This window comes from Hemiscyllium ocellatum, chromosome 27 (genome assembly GCF_020745735.1).
Source record: "Hemiscyllium ocellatum isolate sHemOce1 chromosome 27, sHemOce1.pat.X.cur, whole genome shotgun sequence".
NCBI classification, from domain to species: Eukaryota; Metazoa; Chordata; class Chondrichthyes; order Orectolobiformes; family Hemiscylliidae; genus Hemiscyllium; species Hemiscyllium ocellatum.
In genome coordinates, this window is record NC_083427.1 from 14,157,340 (window position 1) to 14,170,893 (window position 13,554).

Genomic DNA, 13,554 nt, shown 5'->3' on the forward strand with positions numbered 1-13,554 from the left:
GTGAAGATCAATTCTATTGGAAATGTCCATTTGAAAAGGCAGGTTTACTATTTGTGGCGAAGAAAGGATTGTAACGTTGGCATAATTTTGGAAGAAAATACGTATAAAGTTGCACAAAGTTATGACAGCGCATTGGATGCAGAAACAAAATGTAGAAATAAACAATGTATAACAGGAATACATCAGAATATAAGGAAAAAGTTTGTATTGTTAGAGAAAATTAGGTCGCCCTTACATTGAGTTCAAATGAAAACAACAGCAATAAGAAGCCTTTGTTATGTGACTGGGAATTAATACTGGACAAATTTTCAAGTTTGTGTTGGCGTTGAACATTTAATCTGGCCTTAACTTTCTATAAAAATAGTCGTGTAATATTACAAGAACACTGGAAGAGCGGAGAAAACGAAAGAACGGAGAGACGAAGTCGAAATAATTATATTAACTCGAGATCGAACAATAAGAAAATAGACCAGACAAAAATATGACAAGTGTCACGCACATTATAGCCTTTCTCCAGGGGTTTCAAATGAACACACTTCAGTTGAGGAGAAATATATTTGTGCTGAATTAGAGTGTAATCACCCGATTATTTTGGTTGGATAGAAAGTAAACTTTTACTGATAATTTTAACAACTGTTTAAAGGGAACTCAGGTTTCTTGCAAATCAATCCAAATTGATAAACGTACTCATGAAGATCATAATTTTACTTTTTAAAAAAATCTGACTAACATTTTTTGCTGAGGTTAGACATGGGGTTTATCAAAGTTTGGGAGAAGATTTGTAGCTCGGGTGCTCGTTGTTGTGGTTCTGTTCGCCGAGATGGGAATTTGTGTTGCAAACGTTTCGTCCCCTGCTTCCGGTTGTCAGTTCCAGCTGTCCACTGCAGTGGCCGGTGTATTGGGTCCAGGTCGATGTGTTTGTTCATAGAATCTGTGGATGAGTGCCATGACTCTAGGAATTCCCTGGTTGCTCTCTGTTTGGCTTGGCCTATAGTAGTAGTGTTGTCCCAGTCGAATTCATGTTGCTTGTCATCTGAGTGTGTGGCGATTAAGGTCGTGTTGTTTCTTGTCTAGTTGGTGTTCATGGATGCGGGTCGTTGGCTGTCTTCCTGTTTGTCCTATGTAGTGTTTTGTGCAGTCCCTACATGGGATTTTGTACACAACATTGGCTTTGCCTATGCTAGGTATCGGGTCCTTCGTTCTGGTGAGTTGTTGTCTGAGAGTGGCTGTTGGTTTGTGTGCTGTTATGAGTCCTAGTGGTCGCAGCAGTCTGGCTGTCAGTTCGGAAATGCTCCTGATGTATAGTAGTATGGCTAGTCCTTTGGGTTGTGACATGTCCTCGTTCTGTTGTCTTTCCCTTAGCCATCTGTTGAGGAAATTGCGCGGGTATCCATTTGTGGTGAATACCTTGTATAAGTATTCTTCTTCCTCTTTTTGGCGTTCCCCTCTATTGCTCTCGACGTAATCATTGATTTCAGAAAGAAAGGAGGACAACACGCTCCAATCTCTATAAACGAAACTGAGGTTGAGAGGGCAGAGAGCATCAGATTCCTCCAAGTGATGATAACCAACATCTGTCCTGGACTGCCCATGTAAATGCATTAGACTGGTGGATGAACTGTCTAACGTCAATAGGGCTGACCTTGCTAACGTCGCTGTTGCCTCGTACACTCCCTGTGGCAATGTAACTTGCATGTCTCTTTCTCAGCATTTTCTGATCTGTATATCCTTGCTTACAATGATCTGCCTCGTAAACAATTCTTTTCATTGTACTTCGTTATGCGTGGAAAAAAATAACTCACACCAAATCAAAGTGAAGACGATGTTTTAGGTTTCTGCTGGTAATTGGCTGACTATTCTGGAATTAGCGTCTGCATTAGTTATCTGGAGAGTATTTCAGGGTAACTCAAAGTTGGATGAAGCCTGCAAATCTCTTTCACCGTCTATTCGTTGATTAACTCAAAAACGGATAATACCTCCATGTCTCAGTGTTGTAACAATTTGAGAAAGCCAATACATTTGAACCCACTAACCAAAGGTTTGATTTGAACTGCAGTTCCACCCTATTAAAAGCACCGTTTAAAAGATTCTTCGAGTGTGCAGGTGTCAGCAATTGAGTTTCATCAATAAGAAATTAATTCATTTGCAATAATTCATTAAATTCGATTTATGTTTTGCAGAGTAACTGTCAACAAGGCAACATTTCTTTCAAGCTTTTAAGATATTTTCTTGCAGAATAGTTGTTTTTGTCTGTGTTATTTTGCCTTTATAAATGCATAGTTTATTTGAAGTATTTGCAAACTAGAGTTACAGAATGACAGCAAAGCAAAGCAGAAGTGAACCGTTGGGAAAGTGGAACTCAGAGCAGAATGTCATCATGCGACCCTTCGAGCATATTAAGCCATTCAGGTAGAGTATGGGCCATCATGGCCTATCGTGTTATGAATTGTATTTTGCTCTCTGTCACCCACCATTTCCACACACACAGATACCGTGAGAGTGAGCGGGAAGTGTCAAAGCTGCGACCTAATTGGTTGAGCTCGTTAAAATAATGCAAGTGTTGATATTATCTGTTCACGAATATTCATAGAGAGCTGGTAGACAGCATGTGAATCATGTAGTGACGAGAAAAGAAAACCTGTCAGAAGTTGGGGTGCGATTAAATACTCATGAGTTCATGACGGCCACTTGTTTTTTACAGGTCAGACACCATTAGTTAAACAGGAACAACTCTGGCAAACGGACGAGGGTTCGTACCAAGTCACATGACATCTAAATAATTCTGCCTGGATACACTGAGCCCTCCTTCTACTTCCTCATCAACCTGGTTTAATGTTCGATGTAGCATTTGTTTTCTTTTTGTGTGTGTGTGAGGGTTGTAGGGTTGTTGATCGATTAATTTGAACTGCCAAGAAAAACAGGTATGGATGGTGACAACAGAAGAGGTTTGATGCACTGTGCTGATTCCCTAGCCAGATATTTGCATTGCAGAAATAAGATAAAGGACCAACAACGTTCGAGTAAAGTGTGTGTACAATATTACACGTGGAGCAATAAAAGTGGTTGAAAATTTAGTCTGCTAATCCAATGTTAAACCGATAGTAGTAATAGCCCTCTGTAGATAATTAACCTCGCCATTCGTGAGTCTGCTGACGTAGTAGTGACCACGGCATATTATATCCTGATTGACGGTTGCAGGATCAATGTCTAGGACCTCTTGGAAGTCGGGCTAATGAAAAATAGTGGTGCATGTTTGCTTTTGAAAAGAGCTTACAATAGAATATAACAGCTTTCAGAACAAGAACACAAACAAAAATTTATAATGGATGTGAGCGAGAAGCCTTTCGCTATACATACCCCACTTATAGAGGACGAGGCACTGGAGATGAGAGGCACTGGGAGAAGGCAGACAATAACTAACGTTGTAAAGTGTTTAGCGACCCACAATTACCAATGCTGTAATAACTCCGCTTTGCAGAATAAAGCATGCACTCATGTGTACACTGCAGAGATAGAGATTTAAAATGTGAATAACTCACAAGCAAACCTCATTTCCTCATAGCTCTTTTCTCTAGTTTCTGGGTGATGGGTGGGAATATCCAAATTCCCAGTTTTACAATACTCGTCCAACTCAAGGGCATAATCAACATGTGAATAAATTCGATTCACAGAAATCTCCACTATTTTCACCAGCACATATAACTTCATATGGGCAATTGGTACCATGTTTCTATAAGAGGATCACAATCTGGAGAGGTCTCAGCAGAAAGTCTCGCGAAACTGGTGGTATTTAGCTTTTCTTACTCTGAAAAAGTATAGGAATGGTAGGTGATGCTCAGTTTCAAGCTGAAACCCCCATAAAGGCTGCAACTATTGATGCAGCAGAGGGGTGAGCGAATGCCTGGCCGCTTCAAGAGGCAATGTGCTTGCAATTTTAGCCTTTTCATGGGCTCATCTAAGTTCTGTGTGCAACTAGGAGATAGGGAATTGTAATCAGTGATGAGCGAGGAATGGTGCTATTGGCAACAATGCTCACAGCGGATAGATGAATGAACTAATGGGAAGCCAAAAGAACAAATCAACAAACTCCCGCCTGCATGATTCAGCAACTTTTGGTTGTACATCTATATCGATTTGCACCGTGATTTGGGCTGATGAAACTGAACCAGTTTGAGTCAGCATGAGCAAAACTAATTGGAACTCAGTGAGATTATTTCGTGAACCAAACTTTGCGAAAAAAATGCGTTCCTTATGATTTATATGTTGATATGCTAGGTATGTGAGGAATAAGAGAATAGTCAAAGAAAGAGTAGGTCCAATCAGGGATAGCGTAGGGAATTTATGTGTGGAGTCTGAGGAGGTAAGGGAAGCCCTAAATGAGTTTTTAGCTTCTGTCTTTACGAAAGAAACGAACTTTGTAGTGAAGGAAACCTTTGAAGAGCAGGTGTGATCCTGAAATGGATAGAGATATAGAAAGCTGATGTTCTGAAAATTTTGTCAAACATTAAGATTGACAAGTCGCCACGTCCGGACCAGATTTGTCCTCGGCTGCTTAGGGAAACGAGAAATGTAATTGCTTCGCCACTTGCGAAAATCTTTTCATCCTCGCGCTGAAGTCCACTGAGTCGTACTGGAGTCTCCACTCGAGTCTCCACTGGAGTCGTACCTGAGGGCCTCTCTTATGAAGAGAGGTTGACTGAGCTCGGACTTTTTCATTGGAAAAAAGGAGGAGAAGAGGGGACCTAACTGAGGTATAGAAGATAGTGAGAGGCATAGACAGAGTCGATAGCCAGAGACTATTTCCTAGGTAAGAAATGACTAATACGAGGGGTCATAGATTCAAGCTGGTTGGAGGAAAGTATAGAGGGGATGTCAGAGGCGGGTTCTTTACATGGAGAGCTGTGAGAGCATGGAATGCGTTGCCAGCAGCAGTTATGGAGGAAGAGTCGTTGGGGACATTTAAGAGACTCCTGGACATGCATATGGTCACAGAAATTTGAGAGTGCATACATGAGGATCAGTGATCGGCACAACATCGTGGGCTGAAGGGCCTGTTCTGTGCTGTACTGATCAATGCTCTATGTCCTATGTTCTATGTATTGGTTTAAAATACAGGACCCTTTATAGGAGGTCACTTGTATTAAGCAAACAGAAATGAATGCATTTTATACAGGATTACCATGTGTTCAATGTTTAAGTAAAAGAATTAGAAGACTCAATGGATATTTTACCACGTTCTTTAAGTCAGTTCTGAATTTATTCTGGGTCCCAGCATAAATAAACGGATTGATGCAGGAACTCAACAGCTGAAGCATAAATCCGGTTTCCTCAAGAGCAAATGTTGATTGAGTGAAATTAGAACCTGAAAAATAACTAAGTTTCGTGATTCTTACATAGAGGATTGTTATAAAAAACAATGAATATAAGAGGATGAAACTTGCTGAGATGGCAAAGAGTAACAGAATGGACTTTTTCCGTTTCTCGATCTCTGGGTCTATCTGAGTCTGTCTACTTCCTTGGGCTTGAAACCGCCTGCGGGCTCTATTAGCTGCTACAATGTGTCTGATAGTCAAAGCATTGAGCAATAAAATCAGAATGAATGGCAGAAAAGGGTTTAAAATGCAACGTATCCAGTCATAAGCAGCCCATGCATGTGACTTATAAAATATTAACTTTATACTGCACAGCCAGTCTACATTATCGATCGTGTAACCAGGTTCATACAAAAAATACAAGAACGCATTTTTCACACAGAAGAATGCTGACACAATTCCTATTACCCAAACTGCTGTCTTCTCGGTGCAATATTTCATTTTCAGCTTCTGGCTACTAATGGCAACAAATCGATCGAAGGTGAAAGCGACTGTTAACCAGGCAGAACTGTCTATGGTTGCAAAACTTAAAACATACCGGAAACGGCATACTTGTGTGATAGATAAGAAAGTGACTGGGAAATAAATCCCAGCAATTCTGTTGAATATCACAGACGTGACGATGACCAGGAAATCCATCACGGCCATGGACACCAAGTAGCAGGTGATGCATCCAGATAGACCACATCTTCTTCGGGAAAGGATCAGAATCACCGTCAGGTTAGCTGCAGAAGGGAACGAGAGGAAGTGTGAGAAGCAAAGAAAAAATGATAGAATTCATATGATAGATGGCACAATCGTTTAAATGGTTATTTGATTCCTGATAGCATTTTCCATTTTAAAGGAGTCTGCAAAACAGTATTTAGCAGAGATCTGCTGAAAATAACAATGTCCGTATGGAAAGTGATTATTTGCGTTTTCAAAGCTATAACTTGGAGTATTGGCATTTTAACGGAGTTCATTTCCATTAGGCCAAACTCAGAACATGAAAAGTTCTAACGCACTAAATAAACCAGATAGAATTTTTAAAAATAATGCTATAAAAGATGAAAATAATTGTGAAATAGGTACATAGCAAACCCAGTAAGAATTATTATCGAAATTAATACATTTCGGGAGGAGGAGGGGAGAGAATGGGTGAGGATGCGTTTGCCCATTGGAATTAAAGCTAGGCTAAGCATTCGGAAACTGAGCAATTGTTCTCGGGACCCAGGTTGGAATGCTGCCATGACTGTTGATGAAAAATTGCCTTTTTCAAATCAGCTAGCATCAAGCAGAAAAGAGAACTGCAGAGAAATCCTTGACGACCTGCAAAGTCCTCCTTCGGAACATCGAACAGCTAATTACAAAATTGGGAATGCGGTTTCACAGACTAGTTATTGAATAATCTATGAATATTACTTTACAATGACCGAGGATATCTCGTGTCTCACAGTGAGGACCTACAAAGCAGGTGTCATGGCACTGAGATATACTGTCAGAAGTGATTTGTCTTGATAGTCTTCACATTGACTCCGGACCTCATGAAATCTCGTGGCGTCTGGGTAATCGTGGGCATAGAATCCTCCTGCTGATTACTGTGTGTGGAACTCCTTGGCAGATGAATTATTAATCTTCTAAGTTGTGGGCGGCACGGTGGAATAGCGGGTAGGCGGCACAGTGGCACAGTGGTTATCATTGCTGCCTCACAGCGCCAGAGACCCGGGTTCAATTCCCACCTCAGACAACGGACTGTGTGGAGATTGCACATTCTCCCCGTGTCTGCGTCGGTTTCCTCTGGGTGCTCCAGTTTCCTCCCACAGTCCGAAAATGTGCAGGTTTGTTGAATTGGCCATGTTAAATTGCCCGTAGTGTGAGTTGTAGGGGAATGGGTCTGGATGGATTTTCCTTCGCCGGGTCGGTGTGGACTTGTTGGGCCGAATGACCTGTTTCCATATAGTAAGTAATCTAATCTAATCATAAAAAAAGCACTGAGCATTGCAATGGCACACAATATATTTTGGGTGGAGCACTTCAATGACACAAAGAGTGTCTCGAGTACTGCAGGCTGAGTTGCACAGGTCGGAAAGGATATAACTACTAGACTGGATTCTCAGCAAATGATGACAGAGCCAGCAGGAATGAAAAAAAATTGCTTGACCTCATTCTTCCAAATATGCTGGCTCCAAATGCATCGCTAACTTACAGTATCATAAGAATCACTAGCGCACAGTCCTTGTGGACATGAACACGCGCCTCAACATTGAGAATAATCTCTCTTGACTTATGTTGCACGATCACTGTGCTAAAATGGGCAGACTATGGACATATCTGCCAACCTAAGTCAGTCTGGGCATCAATGAAGTGCAGTGGTCCATCGATAACAACAGAACATCACTCAGTACAAACATGGTCCTGCATACACCCCATTCAACTATAAATGGAGGCAAAAAATGAGGTCTGCAGATGCTGGAGATCACAGCTGAAAATGCGTTGCTGGTTAAAGCACAGCAGGTCAGGCAGCATCTCAGGAACAGGAAATTCGACGTTTCGAGCATAAGCCCTTCTTCAGGAATGGGAGAGAGTTTTCCAAGCAGGCTAAGATAAAAGGTAGGGAGGAGGGACTTGGGGGAGGGGCGATGGAGGTGGGATAGGTGGAAAGAGGTCAAGGTGAGGGTGATAGGCCGGAGTGGGGTGGGGGCGGAGAGGTCAGGAAGGAAGTTGCAGGTTGGAAGGGCGGTGCTGAGTTGAGGGAACTGACTGAGACAAGGTGGGGGGAGGGGAAATGAGGAAACTGGAGAAATCTGAATTCATTCCTTGTGGTTGGAGGGTTCCCAGGCGGAAGATGAGGCGCTCCTCCTCCAGCCGTCGTGTCGTGCCCCCAGACGTGATCGACGATGCCCTCCACCGCATCTCCTCCAGTTTCCGCTCCTCCGCCCTTGAGCCCCGCTCCTCCAAACGCCACCAAGACAGAACCCCACTGGTTCTCACCTAACACCCCACCAACCTCCGCATACAACGTATCATCCGCCGTCATTTCCGCCACCTCCAAACGGACCCCACCACCAAGGACATATTTCCCTCCCCTCCCCTATCAGCGTTCCGCAAGGACCACTCCTTCCGTGACTCCCTCGTCAGATCCACACCCCCCACCAACCCAACCTCCACTCCCGGCACCTTGCCCTGCAACCGCAGGAAATGTAAAACTTGCGCCCACACCTCCACACTCACTTCCCTCCAAGGCCCCAAGGGATCCTTCCATATCTGCCACAAGTTCACCTGTACCTCCACACACATCATCTATTGTATCCGCTGCACCCGATGTGGCCTCCTCTACATTGGGGAGACAGGCCGCTTACTTGCAGAACGCTTCAGAGAACATCTCCGGGCCGCCCGGACAAACCAACCCAACCACCCCGTGGCTCAACACTTTAACTCTCCCTCCCACTCCACTGAGGACATGCAGGTCCTTGGACTCCTCCACCGGCAGAACATAACAACACGACGGCTGGAGGAGGAGTGCCTCATCTTCCGCCTGGGAACCCTCCAACCACAAGGAATGAATTCAGATTTCTCCAGTTTCCTCATTTCCCCTCCCCCCACCTTGTCTCAGTCAGTTCCCTCAACTCAGCACCGCCCTCCCAACCTGCAACCTCCTTCCTGATCTCTCCGCCCGCACCCCACTCCTGCCTATCTCCCTCACCTTGACCTCCTTCCACCTATCCCATCTCCATCGCCCCTCCCCCAAGTCCCTCCTCCCTACCTTTTATCTTAGCCTGCTTGGCAAACTCTCTCCCATTCCTGAAGAAGGGCTTATGCTCGAAACGTCGAATTTCCTGTTCCTGAGATGCTGCATGACCTGCTGTGCTTTAACCAGCAACGCATCTTCAGCTATTAATGGAGGCAGTCAACCGTGGTAATGGAGAATGCAGGATGGCGGGCCGGGTGCAGCACGAAGCATAACAAAAAACTGAGATGTAGAGCTTGGAAAGCGACCAAATATCCCTCCTCGCATATCAGACTGTGCAAGCAGTAAGTGATAAACAGAGGTAAACGATCCCACAACTAACAGATCTGATCGAAGGTCTGCAGTTCTCCCACATTTATTCATGAATGGCGGTAGATGATTAACCAACTGACTGGAAGAGGAGGGTACACAAATCTTTTCATCCTCAATGATGGAAGAGACCAGCACATCAGTGAAAAAAATATGGCTGAAGCTTTCACACCAAACTTCGGTCAGAATTTCGAAGTGGATGAGCCTTTTCTACATTCTCCAGTGTTCCATATCACCACAGATACAAGTAATCAGATAATTAGATTCAGTCCACGTGAACCAGTTGAAGATAAAGATGGCTGCAAAGGGAACGGTCCCTAATAACATTCCAGCTGTTGTAGTTGCCGGTTTGTGCTCCCGAAATTGCCACCCCATAACCAAACTTTTCCAGTCCCGTTAAAACAGCGGCATCTGCCTGATATTTTGGAAAGCTACCCAGCTGTGTCCTGTGCATAAAAATCATGACAAATTCATTTTAGCCATTAACCACCCATGACAGCAGCCTATCAATCATTAGTAAAGTGATGGAAGTTGTTACCAACAATGTCACCAAGCTATACTGGATCAGAAATGGTTGGTGGATGACGTCGAGTTTCGTTTCCACCAAGACTACTTAGCTCGTGATCTCATTGTCGTCTTGGTTCAACAATGGGAAGAGAGCAGAAATACAGAGGTGAGATGAGAGTGACAGCCCTTGACATCAAGCCTGCATTCGATCGAGTGTGATATCAAGGAGCCTCACCAATATGGGAACCATTCAGTCCCAGAGGGAAACCTCTCCACAGGTTGAAGCCATACTTGGCATACAGTAAAGTTGGTTGCGGTTGTTGGAGGTGAGTCATCTCAACTCCAAGACATCTCTGCAGGACATCCTCAAGCTACTGTCCTTGGCCCAACTATCTTCAGATGTTCTATCACTGACCTTCGCTGCAGCATAAGGTCAGGAGTGAGAATGTTCTCTTATGTTTGAAAAAGTATTCATCATCGTTCACGACTCCTCTAAGTGTTGCACGTCCAAAAGCAACAGAATCTGAACAACACCCAGGCTTGCGCTTACATGAGACAAATAATATTCACGCTGCACAAATGCTAGGCTGTAACCATCACGAGTAAGATTCACTCGAACCACTACCCCAGTACATTCAATGGTCCTACCATCAGTGAATTCCCGATCATCAATACCCTGAGGAAAAACATTGATCAAAAACTCACCGAGACTCGCGATATAAATGCAGTGGCAACAATAGTAAGTCAGAATCAAGGAATAGTGCAGCAAATAACTCATCTTCTGACTCCCCATGCCTTTCCCCCAGCTGCAAGGCATAAGTTAGGAGTGTGATTGAGCATTCCCTCCTTCCCTTGATGCGTGTGTCTCCAACAAGACTTAAGAAGCTTAGCACCATTCAGAGAAAGTAGTCTGCTTGATTGACAGATGATCCACAAGCATTGAATTCCCCGAGCAGTGACGTTCAGTACCCGCAGCTTTGCTGGGGAGTGGCAGTTTCTGGAGCACAAACCGCCAGTACTATTGCTGGTAAGCTTTTAGATCGCGTTGTCTTTGCAGTTATCTGTATCTTCTACTGTGTCTAGATATCAGGTGGAGTGAATCGAATTGTCTGAAGGCTGGTATTTGTAATGTTGTGGACAACAGGAGGGAGTCTGGAAGAATCATTCACTCGGCACTTCTCACTGTAGATTGCTCTGAAGGCTTCATCCTTACCTTTTTCACTGTTGTGCTGGTATCTTTCGTCAGTGAGGATGGGATGTGTCTGGAGCCTCCTTCCCTGGTGAGTTGTTTAATTGTTTGACAAAAATCACAAATGGAAATGGCAGGACTGCAGAACTTAGATCTGATCCTTTGGCTATGGAATCGCTGTGCTCTGTCTATCACTCGCTCCTTATGCTGTTTGTCATTTAAGTAGTCTTGTTCTCTCACTTCGCCAGCTTGTCACCACATTTTGAGGTATGCTTAGTGCTGCTCACGGCACACTCTACTTATGACCATCAAAGCATTGACAATTGTCAGGAAAAAAAAAAGCAGAGAAGGAAAGTTGGTCTTCACATGACCTGGCCAACAAGTGATCCAGATCCGCAGTAATACGGTTGACTTTGAACTGCCCTATGAAGAATTCTCACAAGCCACTCAGTTTTATCAATCACACGTAAGTCTCAACACAGGAATGAAACCGGATGCAGCACCTGGCATTTGCAAAAGCTGTGGGAAAGATAATAACAGATGCAAGCTTGCAAACTTTGCCATGTTATCAGCATCTGGGGGGGTCGTGCAAAAATTGAGCCAAATGTCTTACAGTCGAGTTAAGCAACAGCCCAACTTACAACTACTCCCGGAATCATACTTTACAGACAATGTTCTAGACACCACCATCACCATCTCTAGTCATGTCCAGCCCGACAGACAGGATGGACCCAGCAGAGATGTTGGCAGAGTGGTATACAGTTGGGTGTGTTGACTTCGGATACTGGAATATTGATTCCAAATGCTAGAATTTTCATGGTTTCAGGATAACAATTGGAATGAAACATCCTCCTGTTTTCCCTGCACTATCATCCCTTTGCAGTTGAAATTGTAATCCTCTGTGGCGAGCAGAAATTGGAAGAAACACAGAATATGGCAAAGGCACAAATTATCTTGGTTGATGTAGGTTTCGATGTATGCAAGCAGGAGTGGCTCTGCAGCAGCAAGACTAATCCAGTTGCCCGGGGTCTTATGAAGAGAGCTGTTAGACTGGGTCTGCAGTAAGTGGTGGTAGATCTAACAGGAGGGAAAAACACAATTAACGCCATCCTCACTAGTCTGCTAATAATAGACTCATTTGCACATTACAGTATAAGTAACACTTATCACCACATAGTCCACATGGAGAAGAAGTCTTTCCTTTACAGAAAGAAAATGCTCCATAGTGTAATGTGGCATTTTATGCATGATAAATGGGACAAACTTCATATAAATTTAGCAACCCAAAACTGAACATCCATGACGTGCTGTGTCCCATATACATCAGAAGAAATGTATTCGAACATAATCTTCAACATCATAGCCCAGCAAGTCGCTACTCAGTCATTACAATTCAGCCAGGGGATCAAAACTGGTTCAATGAAAAGTACGAGAGGACATGCCAGGGGAGGTACTAGGATATAACTATAAATGACATGTCAACTTCATGAAGTTGCCAAATAGGACTACTTACATGGCAAACAGCGTAAGAAGCAAGTGACAGAAGTGCAAAGTGATAGGCAATTAGTCCCATAAACAATGAATCAAATCTAAGCTCTGCAGACACATCCAGTCTAGAATGATTCCGGAGAAAAATCTGATTGAAGATTTGTAGCTCGGGTTTCCGTTGTTGTGGTTCTGCTCGCCGAGCTGGAAGTTTTTTGCTGCAAACGTTTCGTTCCCTGGCTAGGGAACATCATCAGTGCTGTTGGAGCCTCGTGTGAAGCGCTGCTTTGATGTTTCTTCCGGTATTTGTATTGGTTTGTTCTTGCTGGTTCCGGGTGTCAGTTTCAGCTGCAGTGATTTGTATGTGGGGTCCAGGTCGATGTGTCTGTTGATGGATGTTCTTGCCGTTTCCGGGTGTCAGTTTCAGCTGTAGTGGTTTGTTTCTGGTGTCCAGGTCAATGTGTCTGTTGATGGAGTTTGGGGATGAATGCCATGCTTCTAGGAATTCTCTGGCTGTTCTCTGTCTGGCTTGTCCTATGATAGTGGTGTTTTCCCAGTCAAATTCATGTTGCTGGTTGTCTGAGTGTATGGCTACTAGAGATAGCTGGTCGTGTCGTTTTTGATTCCGAAGAAATAAGCAATTCACCAAAGGAGGAAGATGCTCCAGACATATTCCCATCCTTATTGGCAGAAATATCCAACATATCAATGTGAAAGATAAGGATGAATCATTTGCAGAAATCGTCAGTACGAAGTGCCGAATGAATTATACATCTCTGCTTCGTCTAGTTGCTCCCAGCATCACAGATACTAGACTTCAGCAATTTTATTCACTGCAATTAAACTCCAGAAACAGCTTGAGGTCCTAGATATTATAAACGCCATGGGTTAGAACAGCATTCTGGCAATAGTACTGAAAAGTGTGCTTCAGAAATTGCTGTACCACTTGCCAAACTGCTCTAGTA